The sequence below is a fragment of the Notamacropus eugenii genome, chromosome X (assembly GCF_028372415.1).
Source record: "Notamacropus eugenii isolate mMacEug1 chromosome X, mMacEug1.pri_v2, whole genome shotgun sequence".
NCBI classification, from domain to species: domain Eukaryota; kingdom Metazoa; phylum Chordata; class Mammalia; order Diprotodontia; family Macropodidae; genus Notamacropus; species Notamacropus eugenii.
Window position 1 is genome coordinate 30,901,593 of NC_092879.1, and position 12,570 is coordinate 30,914,162.

General features: G+C 36.8%; 1 pseudogene; it reads right to left on the minus strand.

The window, feature by feature from the left end:
* Positions 1–227: 227 nt before the first annotated feature.
* Positions 228–682, minus strand: LOC140516184 (elongin-C pseudogene; annotated as a pseudogene).
* Positions 683–12,570: the final 11,888 nt, after the last annotated feature.

The following is a 12,570-nucleotide window of genomic DNA, read 5'->3' on the forward strand; positions in this document are numbered from 1 at the left end:
AACCACATCTAAAGGATAAGGCGTAGCCATCTGCTAATTGACATGTTTGTTTATTTCTCATTTAGTGAAAATGTCCTTATTTTATTTAAGTTGCAAAACAAATTTCAACTCTGATTGCTATGCAAAAGAAAGTATCTGCTTTTCAATGAACTTTACAGTTCTCAAACACTACTCCCCACCACACATAGCATGCTAAATGAAAAAAGTTAGTAACTGAACTACAGGTATTAAATACTGAAAAAGTTAGCAGTTTATTATAATTTATTTTATTTAACAATCTAGGAAGTTCACAGCCATCAGCAATTCCAGTGCAATTTCAGGTGCAACTGGAAATTCAGGAATCTCTGTAGAGCTGCTCGTGTAGAGAACCTTGTAGGTAAAATACATGCATACTTTTGATAGCACATGTGATGGAATTTCTCTAAAATTAACCTCATTGGTTTCATTTTCAGCAAACTGACCTGGGCCACTTAACATGGCTTTTATTGTTCCTGATGTTAAAGCATGCTCCCTTTTCACAATAAATTTATCACCATCAGAAGATATCAATTTCACATACATAGCATCTGGGTCCTCACACCCGTCATATGTTTTTTCTTCTCCATCCATTATCTCCTTATGAAATTATATTTTGTTTCCACAGGTATTTTAACAAAACACCTTCTTGTCAGTTTTGCAGCAGCCTCAGCTCTGTCCCCACTCACAGGCCACAGCCCCTGGTCCCAGGGCTGTCCCCCACCCCCCGCCCCGGGGGCTCCAGCCACCTGCCACCGTCTCTTCCAGGGCAACGAAAGTGTATTACTTTCTTTACACTAAAATTTGTGGATACAAGGAAAGACAAAAAAACATAGTCCCTCCCCTAAAGGAGCTCAAATTCTAGTTGGAAAAACAACTGCAAACAACTGTGTGATATGAGATAGATAAGATAGGTAGATAGGTAGATAGATAGATGATAGATGGATGGATGGATGGATGGATGGATGGATGGATGGATGGATGGATGGATGAACGAACAGAGGGACGGACGGACAGAGAGAGAGACACAGAGAGAGAGAGAGAGAGAGAGAGAGAGAGAGAGGAGAGAGAGGAGAGACAGAGAGATGGAGAGGGATAAATACAGAGAGACTGAGAGAGAAGATGAGAGAGAGACAGAAGAGATAGAAACAGAGACAGAGACAGAGAGGCAGAGAGAGAAACAGAGAGACAGAGACAGAGACAGGTAGACAGACAGAGGAGGGAGACAGAGACAGACAAAGATAGAGAGGGGAGAGAGAGAGAGAGAGATAGTAAATGGGAGGTAATCACAGAGGGAAGGCATTAGAATTGGAAGGGGAGATGGAGAAGAAGCACCAAGAAAGGCCTCTTGCTGAATGTAGGATTTGAGCTGAGTTTTGAAGCAAAGCCAGGAGGCAAATGTAAGGAGGGAGAGTATTCTAGCAATGGGGGACAGACACAGAAAATACTGGAATCAGGAAACAGAGTCTTGTATCTGAAGAATAGCGAAAAGGACATTGTTATTTAATCATAGAGCATATGGAGGGGAATAAAGTGTCATTAGATTACATAGAAAGGAACCAAATTGTTAAGGGAAAAAGTGAAACAGAAAACTTTATATTTGATCCTGGAAGAAATATGGGATTTATTGGACAGGAAGGTGACATGCTCAGATCTGTATTTTAGATCACTTTGGCAGCTAAATAGAAAATAAGACTGGAGTGAGTAGGGACTACTTGAAGCAAGGAGACCAAGCAGTAGGCTTCTGCAATAATACAGGAATGAATGATGCGCAAGAGTGGTAGTTGTATACATGAAGAGGAGAAATATCATGTAGATAAAAGGAAAAGACTTGATAATAGAGTGGACATGAGTGTGGATGAGAAGTCAAGGATCAATCAATTAATAAATATTTAAACAATTTAAATAAATAAATAATTCATTAAACTATGTGCCAGGCACTGCGCTAAGCGTTGGGGATACAAAAAGCACTAGATAGTCGCTGCCCTCAAGGAGCTCACAATTTAATGGATGACACCAAGATTATGAGTGTGGATGACTGGGATGATGGTGGTATTCTCAACAGTAGGGGAGGATTTTAAAGGAAAGAGGATGAGTTTTGTTGTAGCAATGTTGAGTTTCAGATGTTTACAAGACATCCAGTGTGGTATTTCCAATAAGCACTCTGTAATGTCAGATTGGAGGTCAGGTGAGATTTTAGGGCTAGATAAAGAGATTGCGAATCATCTGTGTAGTTATAATAACTGAAATTACACAAGCTGATGAGGTAACCAACTGGAACAAACACAAAAATGATTATGAAGAGTGGATGGTTCATAATCATTTTTGTGTCATAGACTGTATTAGCAAACTAGTTGAAGCCCATGGAACCTTTCTCAAAGCAATGTTTTTAAATAATTGATGGAAATGCTGTTGTTGCTCATCCTTCATTGTAGAAGAGTACCAATGAATGTGATGTACTGATTTTCAAGTGAGTTGGATTTAAATGAGGCAGGGCTGTGCAAAGTCATCAGCCTCACTCTCTCCTCCAGAGACACTGGAATCCAGTGGTGAGACATAGGTCAAGACAATTGGTGATGGCCCTAGAAGTAAGGGGAGACCATATACTTTTTAATCTATGATCTTTCCCAGATCTGTTTGTCTGAGGCAGTGCCCACTCAGTAACTAAAGACCAGGTAAGAATTGAGGCAAGATGTCCTATTTTGTTTTCACAAAAGAATCATTCTGGGAGGGGAAGCCCCTCAGAGTTTCTGGCCAAAAAAGAAACAGTTTCTATTTACACTCACTCTGAGCCATCAAAATCCAAACAACTAGCAAGTGAGGCTTGGACTGGGACCTCTTATTGGCCAACCAGTGAAAGTCAGAGTCATTTTTGTGACAGAAATACTATATTTCAGTTAGAGGTTAATGAAAATTTTTAAAAATGTATTTTTCCCTATCCAAGTTCCCAAATCCTCTGAAATCTATTCATAGTTATCTCGGGGTTTGTACATCAAAGGACCCTTGGTAAAGAGGGAAAAGATTCCAGACAGGCTCTTTGGGTAACCAATCATTAGTGAGTGTGACTCAAGGGAAGACAGAGAAAAGGAAACTAAGGAGCAATCAGACAAAGGAAGTAAACTGTGTGGGATGGCTCGGATCCCTACTTAAATTAATTACTCAGAGGCCTCTCAAAGTGATGACAGAAAGTTTATTTATTCAATTCTCGAGAAGTGGGGCAATCCTGTACCAGTTCACCTGGAGTAGGAAAGCCAAAGACGAAGGAGAAGCAGTGATATTTATAGACCCTAACGCAAGACCCACCTCCATCCACTGACCATTATCCTCATTGGCTGAGAATATGGTCTTACATTCTAGATGCGAAATCTAACCAATCCCTTTTGAAATGAAGACATCGAAGAATTATATAAGTTTCATCCAATCACTGAGACCCTAAAGTACTACACAGTTTTATATACTTATATGGAATTATTCCACTCTAAAAATATTGTAACCTTGAGTCTCTCGGTCTTACCTCACCCCTGGGAGAAGAATTACAATCTGAGAAGTCTTCACTAAACCTATTCCACTCAAAAAGAACCAGAGAGAGCAGTATCTTGAAAACCGAGAGAGGAGAGAGAGTATCCAGAAGTGTGTCACTGACAATGTAAAAGATGAGGATCAAGAATAGGACATTAGATTTGACAATTAAAAGATCATTGGTAAATTGAGGCAGCTGGTGGCACAGGAGGCCTGGAAACAGGACGAAATGAGTTCAATCCCTGCCTCAGATACTTACTAACTACATGACCTTGGGCAAGTCACTTAACTTCTATCTACTTTAGTTTCCTCAGCTGTAAAAGGGGAATGGTAATAGTACCTATCTCATGGGGTTGTTGTGAGGATCAAATGAGATAATCATTGTAAAGCACTTAGCACAGTGCCTGTCACATTTGTTGGCATTTAGTCATCTCTCAGGCTTCATGACTCCATGGACTCATACTGTCAATGGGGTGTCCTTGGCAAAGATCCTAGAGTGGTTGGCCATTTCCTTCTCCAGTGGATTAAGACAAGCAGAGGTTGACTTGTCCAGAGTCACAGAGCTAGTAAGTGTCTGAGGCAGGATATGAACTCAGGTCTTTCTTACTTCAGAGCTAGTGCTCTATCCACTTGATCACCCAGATGCCTCCTGCCTGGCACATAGTAGGCACTAAATAATGTTTTTCCCCTTTGGAGAGAGCAGTTTCCATTGAATGATAGAGTATGGAGTTGAACTGGTCAACTAAAGGGTAGACACTGAGAAGAGAGAAAAGTGAAGCCAGGGCAATAGGGAGAAACTACATCGAGCTGAAGGCCAGCTAGTGGCAGCAGGGAGAAGTAGCAATTCCACAAATCTCTTAACTATGGGCCAACATTCAGGCTGGGGGCCATGTGTGTTCTCTGCTATCTGGGTTCCTCCCAACCCCACTGTTGGGGTAGCAAACTACCAAAAATCTGAGACCTTTTATTTCAACAGACTCTGGTCCAACTACACCTTTCCCTGTCTTGTACTCATGAAACTATTTAAATCCAAATGTAGGGCTGTACATTCATCTCCATTAAATTGAATCTTATTAGATCTGGTTTATTTTTCTAGTCCATGGGAGTCTTTTGGATTCTAATTTTGTTATCCAATGTATTAGCCTTTCTCAGTTTTGTGTCCTATGCAAACTTAATAATTATGTCATCTATATCTTCATCCAGGTTATTGATAAAAATGTTGACTAGCTCAGGACCACAAATCCTTCTCACTAGAGATCTGTCAAATGCATTGGCTTATATGATCATAAATTTAGAACTGAAGGAAACTTGTGAGCTCATCTATCCCAACTCCTTTAATTTATGGATGAGGCAATTGAGGCCTACTTACCTCCCGTGACACAGCTGGATACTGACACAGTTGCAATTAGAAATTGAGCTTCCTGATTTCTAGTCTAGTGCCACAAGGTGGTGTGACTCTATTTTATTGCTCTCACCATCATCCACAAGAGTTCACACCTATAATTCATAATTTGTAGTGGAAAGAGGACTAGATTTTGAGCCAGGGGAACTGGGTTCAAATCTAATCCCCACCAATCACTACCTGTGTGATACTGGGCAAGTCACACAACTTTTATTTACCCCAGTTTCCTCATCCTTGAAAGGAGCGATTGAATTAGATGACTTTTTATACCTAAGTCTATGATCTTATAAACTGACCATAGTCTCCTATCTTCTCATCTCTTCCTGTGCCATCACCCTCCTACTCCTGTAATCAGTCCTCACCACAATCTTCAATCTTGATCACTCCCTGTTTTCCAAAGCTATTCCCTCTGCTCTGCCCTCACTCCTTTCCTTTCAAAATCTTAACTTTTCAGTCAACCAGTTCAACTGTACAACATTTTCTATTCTTTAACCCTGTTCCTCTGTTTCCAACTCCCAGCTTTGGATTATACCCATGACAATACCTTCTCCTCCACTCCTCTTCTGATGCTGGACAGTGATAGAGAAAAGTCATAACTATTACCCTAGATTCGCTACAAGTTTTGGGTATCACATTTCAGCTGAGCCATAGTACATAGTAGGAACTTGTTCAACAAAATGTGTTGATTTTAGAGATCCTTGTTACTTAATTTCACTGCTCTTCAGGAATGGATTGTAGATGCCAGCTGACAAAGTGAATTACTACTGCCCTGGGAATGAAGTGAATTAATTTTGTCTTCAGATAGATTTGGATTCTAATTATGTCCACCCATCTCTGCTTATCTTGTCATTTGTGCTTTTTGTTAGAAAAGCTTACAATTAAAATAGAGGTTTCTATATTGAGAAACACATATTCCTACAAAGTATTCCATTATTTTGTTTTTATTTTCATTATTATCCTTAAGTATTTCTTCTCTTTAGCTGTGGGTATGTGCTAACAATTAAGCATTTTTTAAAAGTAATTTGAACTAAGAAAAAGTAATGATTTTAACAATACAAATATTAATTTAGTTGAGTAAAGGATAAAGGGCAGGGTCTTGATCTGTGATTTTGCCAACGTGAAAGTAATTTCTGTTGTGGAAACTCAATGCAAATTATAACTCATCTGTAACTTATAGTTATAATTTACAGTCTAATGGAGTTGCTGGTTGCTTAATTGATAGATTGAATGACTTCCCCATCATCACACAGCTAGTACATGTCAGTGGCAGGAATTGGACCCAGGTCTTCTTAATTCAAATACTGATCTGTTATCTAATTATGCCATGTTTCCTCTTATTAATGCTTAATAAAGGTAAGTGAAACTTAATTAAAATGAGCATTGTTGGATAAGTGAATAATTCTTTTTTATTTTAAGGAATTATTTTAAAAGGCCATTTATAATATGGAACATTTAATCAGATGTTGAAATTTACAGTAATGGTCCTGTATTTCTAAAATATTTTCAAAATCAATAAATAGGTTTACTACTTCATTGTATTGGTAAATTCCAAATCTCATCTCCAACCTCAACCTTTCCCCTGAGCTTCAATCACAGAATGGCAAAATTTTAGAGTTCAAGGGTCCTCAGTGGTTGCCATGCTCAACTTATATCTGAAAAGGAATACCCACTATGAAATACTAGATAAATGCTCATCCACTTTTGATTATCTTGAAGACCCACTAGGGTGAAAAATCCATTAACCCCTGAGGCAGCCCATTCCACTCATGGACAGCTCTAATTGTTGGGTTTTCCTGACATTGAGCTTAAATTTGCCTCTTAGTAAGTTCCACCTTTTCTTACAGCAGAATAAACGTATGACCTCTTTCACGTGGTACTCCTTCAAATAGTTGAACACAACTCTTATGTTCCCCTGTGCCTCCTTTTTTCCAGGCTAATATTCCCCAGGAACTCAAGGTTACTCTCTTCTAGATACTCTAGTTTATCACTATTTTTCCTAATTTGTGATGCCTAGAACTGAAACCTATACTCCAGGTGTTGTCTGACCAGGACAGGCTATGATAGGACAATCACTTCATTTCTGTGAACTATACTTCTATTAATGCAGCTCAAGAACATGTGAACTTTTTTGGCTGCTACATCATATTGCTGAACTTTATTGAACTTGTAGTCCATTAAGACTCCCGCATGTTTTTCAAACTACCCTCTTGCTTTTCAGTGTGACACAGTGGAAAGAATACTAGGTTAACAGTCAGAGAACCTGACTCCAGCTTCTGAGATAAGAGCTCACTATTTGGCAAAAACTCCTAGGGAAAATGGCACAGTTTGGCAGAAACTAGGTATGGACTAATATCTTACACCTTATACAAATATAAGGTGAAAATGCATACTTGATTTATACATAAAAGATGATACCATACACAAATTAGGAGAACAAAGAATAGTTTTATTGTCAGACCTATGGAGAAGGGAAGAATTCATGACCAAATAAGAGACAGAGAGAGCACAACTACATATAACATAGATAATTTTGATTATATTAAAGTTAAAAATTTCTGCATAAACAAAACCAATACAACCAAGATTAGAAGGAAAACAGAAAACTGAAAAACAGTTTTACAGTAAATGTCTCTGATAAGAACCTCATTTCTTAAATGAGAATTGAGTCTACTAATAAAAATACAAGCCCTTCCCCAATTGATAAATGCTCAAAGAACATAAACAGGTAGTTTCCAGATGAAGAAATAAAGACATGTGAAATACAGTCATGTGAAAATGCTCTAAATCACTATTGATTAGAAAAGTGTAAATCAAAACAACTGAGTTACCATTCCACACCTATGAGACTGGTTAAAATGACAAAAAGGGAAAATGATAAATGTTGGAGAATATGGGGGAAGTCAAAACAACAATATACTGTTGATGGAGTTGTGAAGTGATTCAACTGTTCTGGTGATTAATTTGGAACTATGCCCAAAGGGCAATCAAACTGTTGTTCTTGTGTTCTTCCTTCGTTTTCGAAGCATGCCCTTTGATCCATCAATTCCATTACTAGGCCTGTATCCCAGAGATTTTTACAAAAGAAAAAAAGACCTATTTGCACAAAAAATATTTATAGCAGCTCTTTTTGTGATGAAAAAGAATAAGAAATTGAGGGGTTGCTTAACAATTTGGGAATGGCTAAACAAGTTATGGTGTATGAATGTAATGGAATAATATTGTGCTATAAGAAATGACAAGCAGGCAGATTTCAGAAAAATCAGGAAAGACTTACATGAACTGATGCTGAGTGAAGTGAGCAGAACCAGGAGAACACTGTATACAGTAACAGTAACATTGTGTGATGATCAGCTTTGATAGATTTAGTTATTCTCAGCAATACAATGATTTAAGACAATTCCAAAGGTCTCCTGATGAAAAATGTAACACAGTGAAAGAACTAGTGGACTCTGAATACATATTGAAGCATACTATTTTTCACTTTTTTGTGTTTTTTTTTTCTTTTGGTCTGTTTTTTCTTCTACAAGATGACTAATATGGAAATATATTTTACATCATTGCACATATATAACCTATATAAAATTGCTTACTATCTGTCAGGGGGTAAATAAGAAATGGAGAGAGAAAATTTAGAAATCAACATTTTTAAAATGAATGTTAAAATTATCTTTACATGTAATTGGGAAAAATAAAATACTATATATAAAAAAAGAGTCATAGAGGATCTGGGGGATCAAATCTTGGTTCTGCCACCTGAACTCTGTTAAGCTGGCAAGTCTTTGTCTCCTGTGATAGGTATGCAAACAAGATCAGAGCTCCTTTTCTGGGACCAATAAAACCTTTGGATCTTTTCTCCCCATTATACTTCTTAATTCATACAAACTTACTCATGCAAAATGCAGGAAAAGAACATTAAGGGAATGACTTCTACTGTCTGGGGTAAACTAAGAAATGTCACAAGTTTCCTTGCCATGCATGGAAAAGAGCAGGTTTTCTCTTTACCTTTAACCTAGAAACATATTCCTGGACTGGGTGTCCTCTCATAATATTTAAGGAAATAGAGAAAAGAAAAAAAATCCCTACATGATGGAACATACAGTTTCATCAATACCCCCTTGCTTTCTAGCATTAGTGAAAACTAGTGTTAAGTACAATTGACATGGGTCAGTATTTCTATTATTCAAGCAAACAAACATTTTTAGTTTATAGGTATATAATCTAAAATTTAAGTAAGGAAAACACAAGCAGTATTGATTCCCCCTGTATAAAATCAAACTCATTTGAAAATAATAAACTCTGAACTGCTTATTCAAATATTGACATGAACAGATACAATGTATTTGGTATATATAACATGTAGATATAAGTACACACAAATATGAGTTGATATATGTATATAAATATATATGTATACATATACATGTATACATACATACATACACATATACACATATATATTCACTGGGAGAAGGTGGAAGGGAGAGGAAGAACAGGCAAAATTAACTTAATAGCATAAACATAAAGAAATGTTTTTACAATAGGGGGGAAAATGGAGAGGGAAGAGAGTGGGGCAATGCTTGAACCTCATTGTCTTCACAATAGGTTCACACAGGGAAGAATACACACACACAAATGCATGCATGCATGCATGCATACATGCACACAGATGTCAGACAAAGCAAAAGAAAAAAATAGACCTAATAGACGTGTGTGTGTGTGTGTGTGTGTGTGTGTGTGTGTGTGTGTGTGTGTGTGTAATATGGAGAAAGGTAAAGCGAAGAAGGTGAATTAGAGGCAGAAACCCAGCTAAACTCTTCAACATGCTCCTCAAAATAACACCTCAAATCAAATTTTGGAGCAGCAGAGTCATCAAAAAGTCAGGGTAAAATGCGTTTCTGGCCTAATAAAATTTAGGAGATTGGCAGAAGTCTGTGACAAGAGAGTGGAGGGCAGTCTGGAGCATACACATATGGCTGCAGCAACAGCAGCTGAAGCAAGAGCAGTAGCTTTGAGAGTTCTCAGTCCAGAGATGGTAAAAGGATTAGACAACCGGTCAGAAAAAGAGTATGGCAGATCTTTTGCTGGCACTGGGTACAGTTGGTGCTGATTGACAACTCTATTGCAGATGCATAATTCTGGGTCACAGTTCAAGAGTGGAGAGAAGTACTGGTAGTTGGTCATTAGGGAGAAGGGGTCCTGGTCAGTTTCAAGGCAAAGAGAAATACTAACACTTGTGGCTGTTGGGGGTCAGGCACCCTTCCTAGGTAAACACCAGAGTGTAGACTAGGACACCAGTGACCACACCTCTTCTAAGACTATACTAACTTGGAAGCACCGAAAACTTTTAGACTGACAGAATTGCATCTGAAAATAGCATCACGAAAAGCCAAAAGCTTGAGACAGTTTTCCCATTCCTAGGTGAAAAGAACCTAACTCTAACATCAAATTCAAAGTAAAATAAAATAATCTGGAAAAATAAGCAAACAACAAAAAAGAATTTGACCATAAACAATCAACTATAGTGTCAGGGAAGATCAAGGCATAAACTCAGAAGACAACAATGTGAAAACAGCTACAAAAAAAAGCCTCAAATAAAAGTGCTAATTGGATCCTAGCCCAACAAGAATTCTTGGAAGAGTTAAAGAAAGAGGTGAGTGGTAAAGGAAAAAATGGCAAAAGAAATTAAAGTGATACAAGTAAATTATGAAAGAAGAATTAACTGCTTGAAAAAGAGGCACAAAAATACAAAAAACTCCACAAAAATAGAATGGATCTAATGGTAAAAGAGGCACAAAGATTCATTGAAGAAAAGAACTCCTTAAAAAGTGGAACTGAACAAGTGGAAACATGACTCCATGCATCATCAAGAAACAATAAAACAAAGTCAAAAGAATGAAAAAATAGAAGAAAATGTCAAATATCTCATAAAAATGATTAAGTTGGAAAGAGACAAATTAAGATAATTTAAGGATTATTAGGTTACCTGAAAACCATGATAAAAAAAATAAAGAAATTGGGCAGTATTTTTCAAGAAATTGTCAAGAAAAATTGTCCTGATACCTTAGAACCAGAGGATAAAATAGTAATTGAAAGAATCCACTGATTACCTACTGAAAAAGATCCTAAAATAAAAGCTCCCAGAATGTTAATGCCAAATTCCAGAACTCTCAGGTCAAGGAGAAAATATTGCAAACAATTGGAAAGAAAAACGTAAATATCAAAGAGCCATAGGTGGGAATCATAAAGGATTTAGCCGCTTCCATTTTGAAGTAGTAGAGTACTTCAAATATATTTCAGAAAGCAAAGGAGTTAGGATTACAACTAGCAATAACCTGCGTAGTAAAACTGAGTATAATTATTTTGGGGTGAAGGGGATGGTTATTGGATATTTAATGAAATAGAGAACGTTCAAAAAAATCCTGATGAAAATACCAGAGCAGAATAGAAAACTTGACATTCAAACATAAGATTCAAGAGAAACATAAAAAGGTAAACATGAAATGGCAATCATAAGAGTTTCAATAAAGTTAAACTATTTATATTCATATATGGGAAAACGATGCATATAACTCCTAAGAATTTTTTTCATCATTAGGGGAGTTAAAAGGAATTTACATAGAGAGAGGACATGGCTATGAATCAATTGCGTTAGAATGATCTAAAAAAATGAAGGGGTGAGAAGGAGGGATACACTAGGAGAAGAGGGAAAGGAGAAGTTGAATGGTGAAAATTTCTTTATATAAAAGAGACATACAAGGAAGAGCTTTTATAATAGAGGGGAAAATGAGTGTGGACGGTAGCAAGCAATGCTTGTATCTCATTTTCATAAGAATTGGTTCAAAGAGGGAAGAATTTATATATATATATATATACATATATATATGTGTGTGTGTGTGTATGTATGTCCATACATATATGTACTCAGTTGCATATAGAAATCTAATTTATCCAATAGATAAATAGGAGGAGAAGGGGATAATAGAAAAGGGGGGAATTATAAAAAAGATGGCATATTAAAGGACATTGTGGTTAGAAGCAAAATAGATTTTTGAGGAGGGACAGGATAAAAATAGAGAAGAAACAGAAAAAAATAGAATGGAGGGAAATGAAAAGTCATTATAACTGTGAATGTGAATGAGCTCACCCATAAAAAGGAAGCAGACAGCAGAATGAATTAGAAAAAAAGAATCTAAGAGTATGCTGTTTAAAAGAGATGCTTGGAAAAAGAAACATATACACAAAATTAAAATAAAGGGCTGAAGCAGAATCTAATATGCTTCAGCTGAAGTAAAAAAGGCAGGAGTAGCAATCATGATTGCGCTATTCCCTTCACCCTTCATCAAACTTATCTCCTAAAACCTTTGTCCTCCAAGCAACTAAATAGATTTTTGTTAAGACAACGTTTGCAAAAGATAGGAGTAGAGAATAAAATAGATTTATGTGGTTTCCCTGATGATTTGAAGGAATGATCCTAAAATTTTGAAATCACAAATAGTATTAGTAATAGCAATAAAATGAAAGAAATGGGTGATGATTATTTCTTTAAGACTAAGGCTTAGATTTATGATCTTTGAACCATATATATCACTTTCTATCTTCTCTAATAATACATGAATTCCCCAAAACTAGTACAT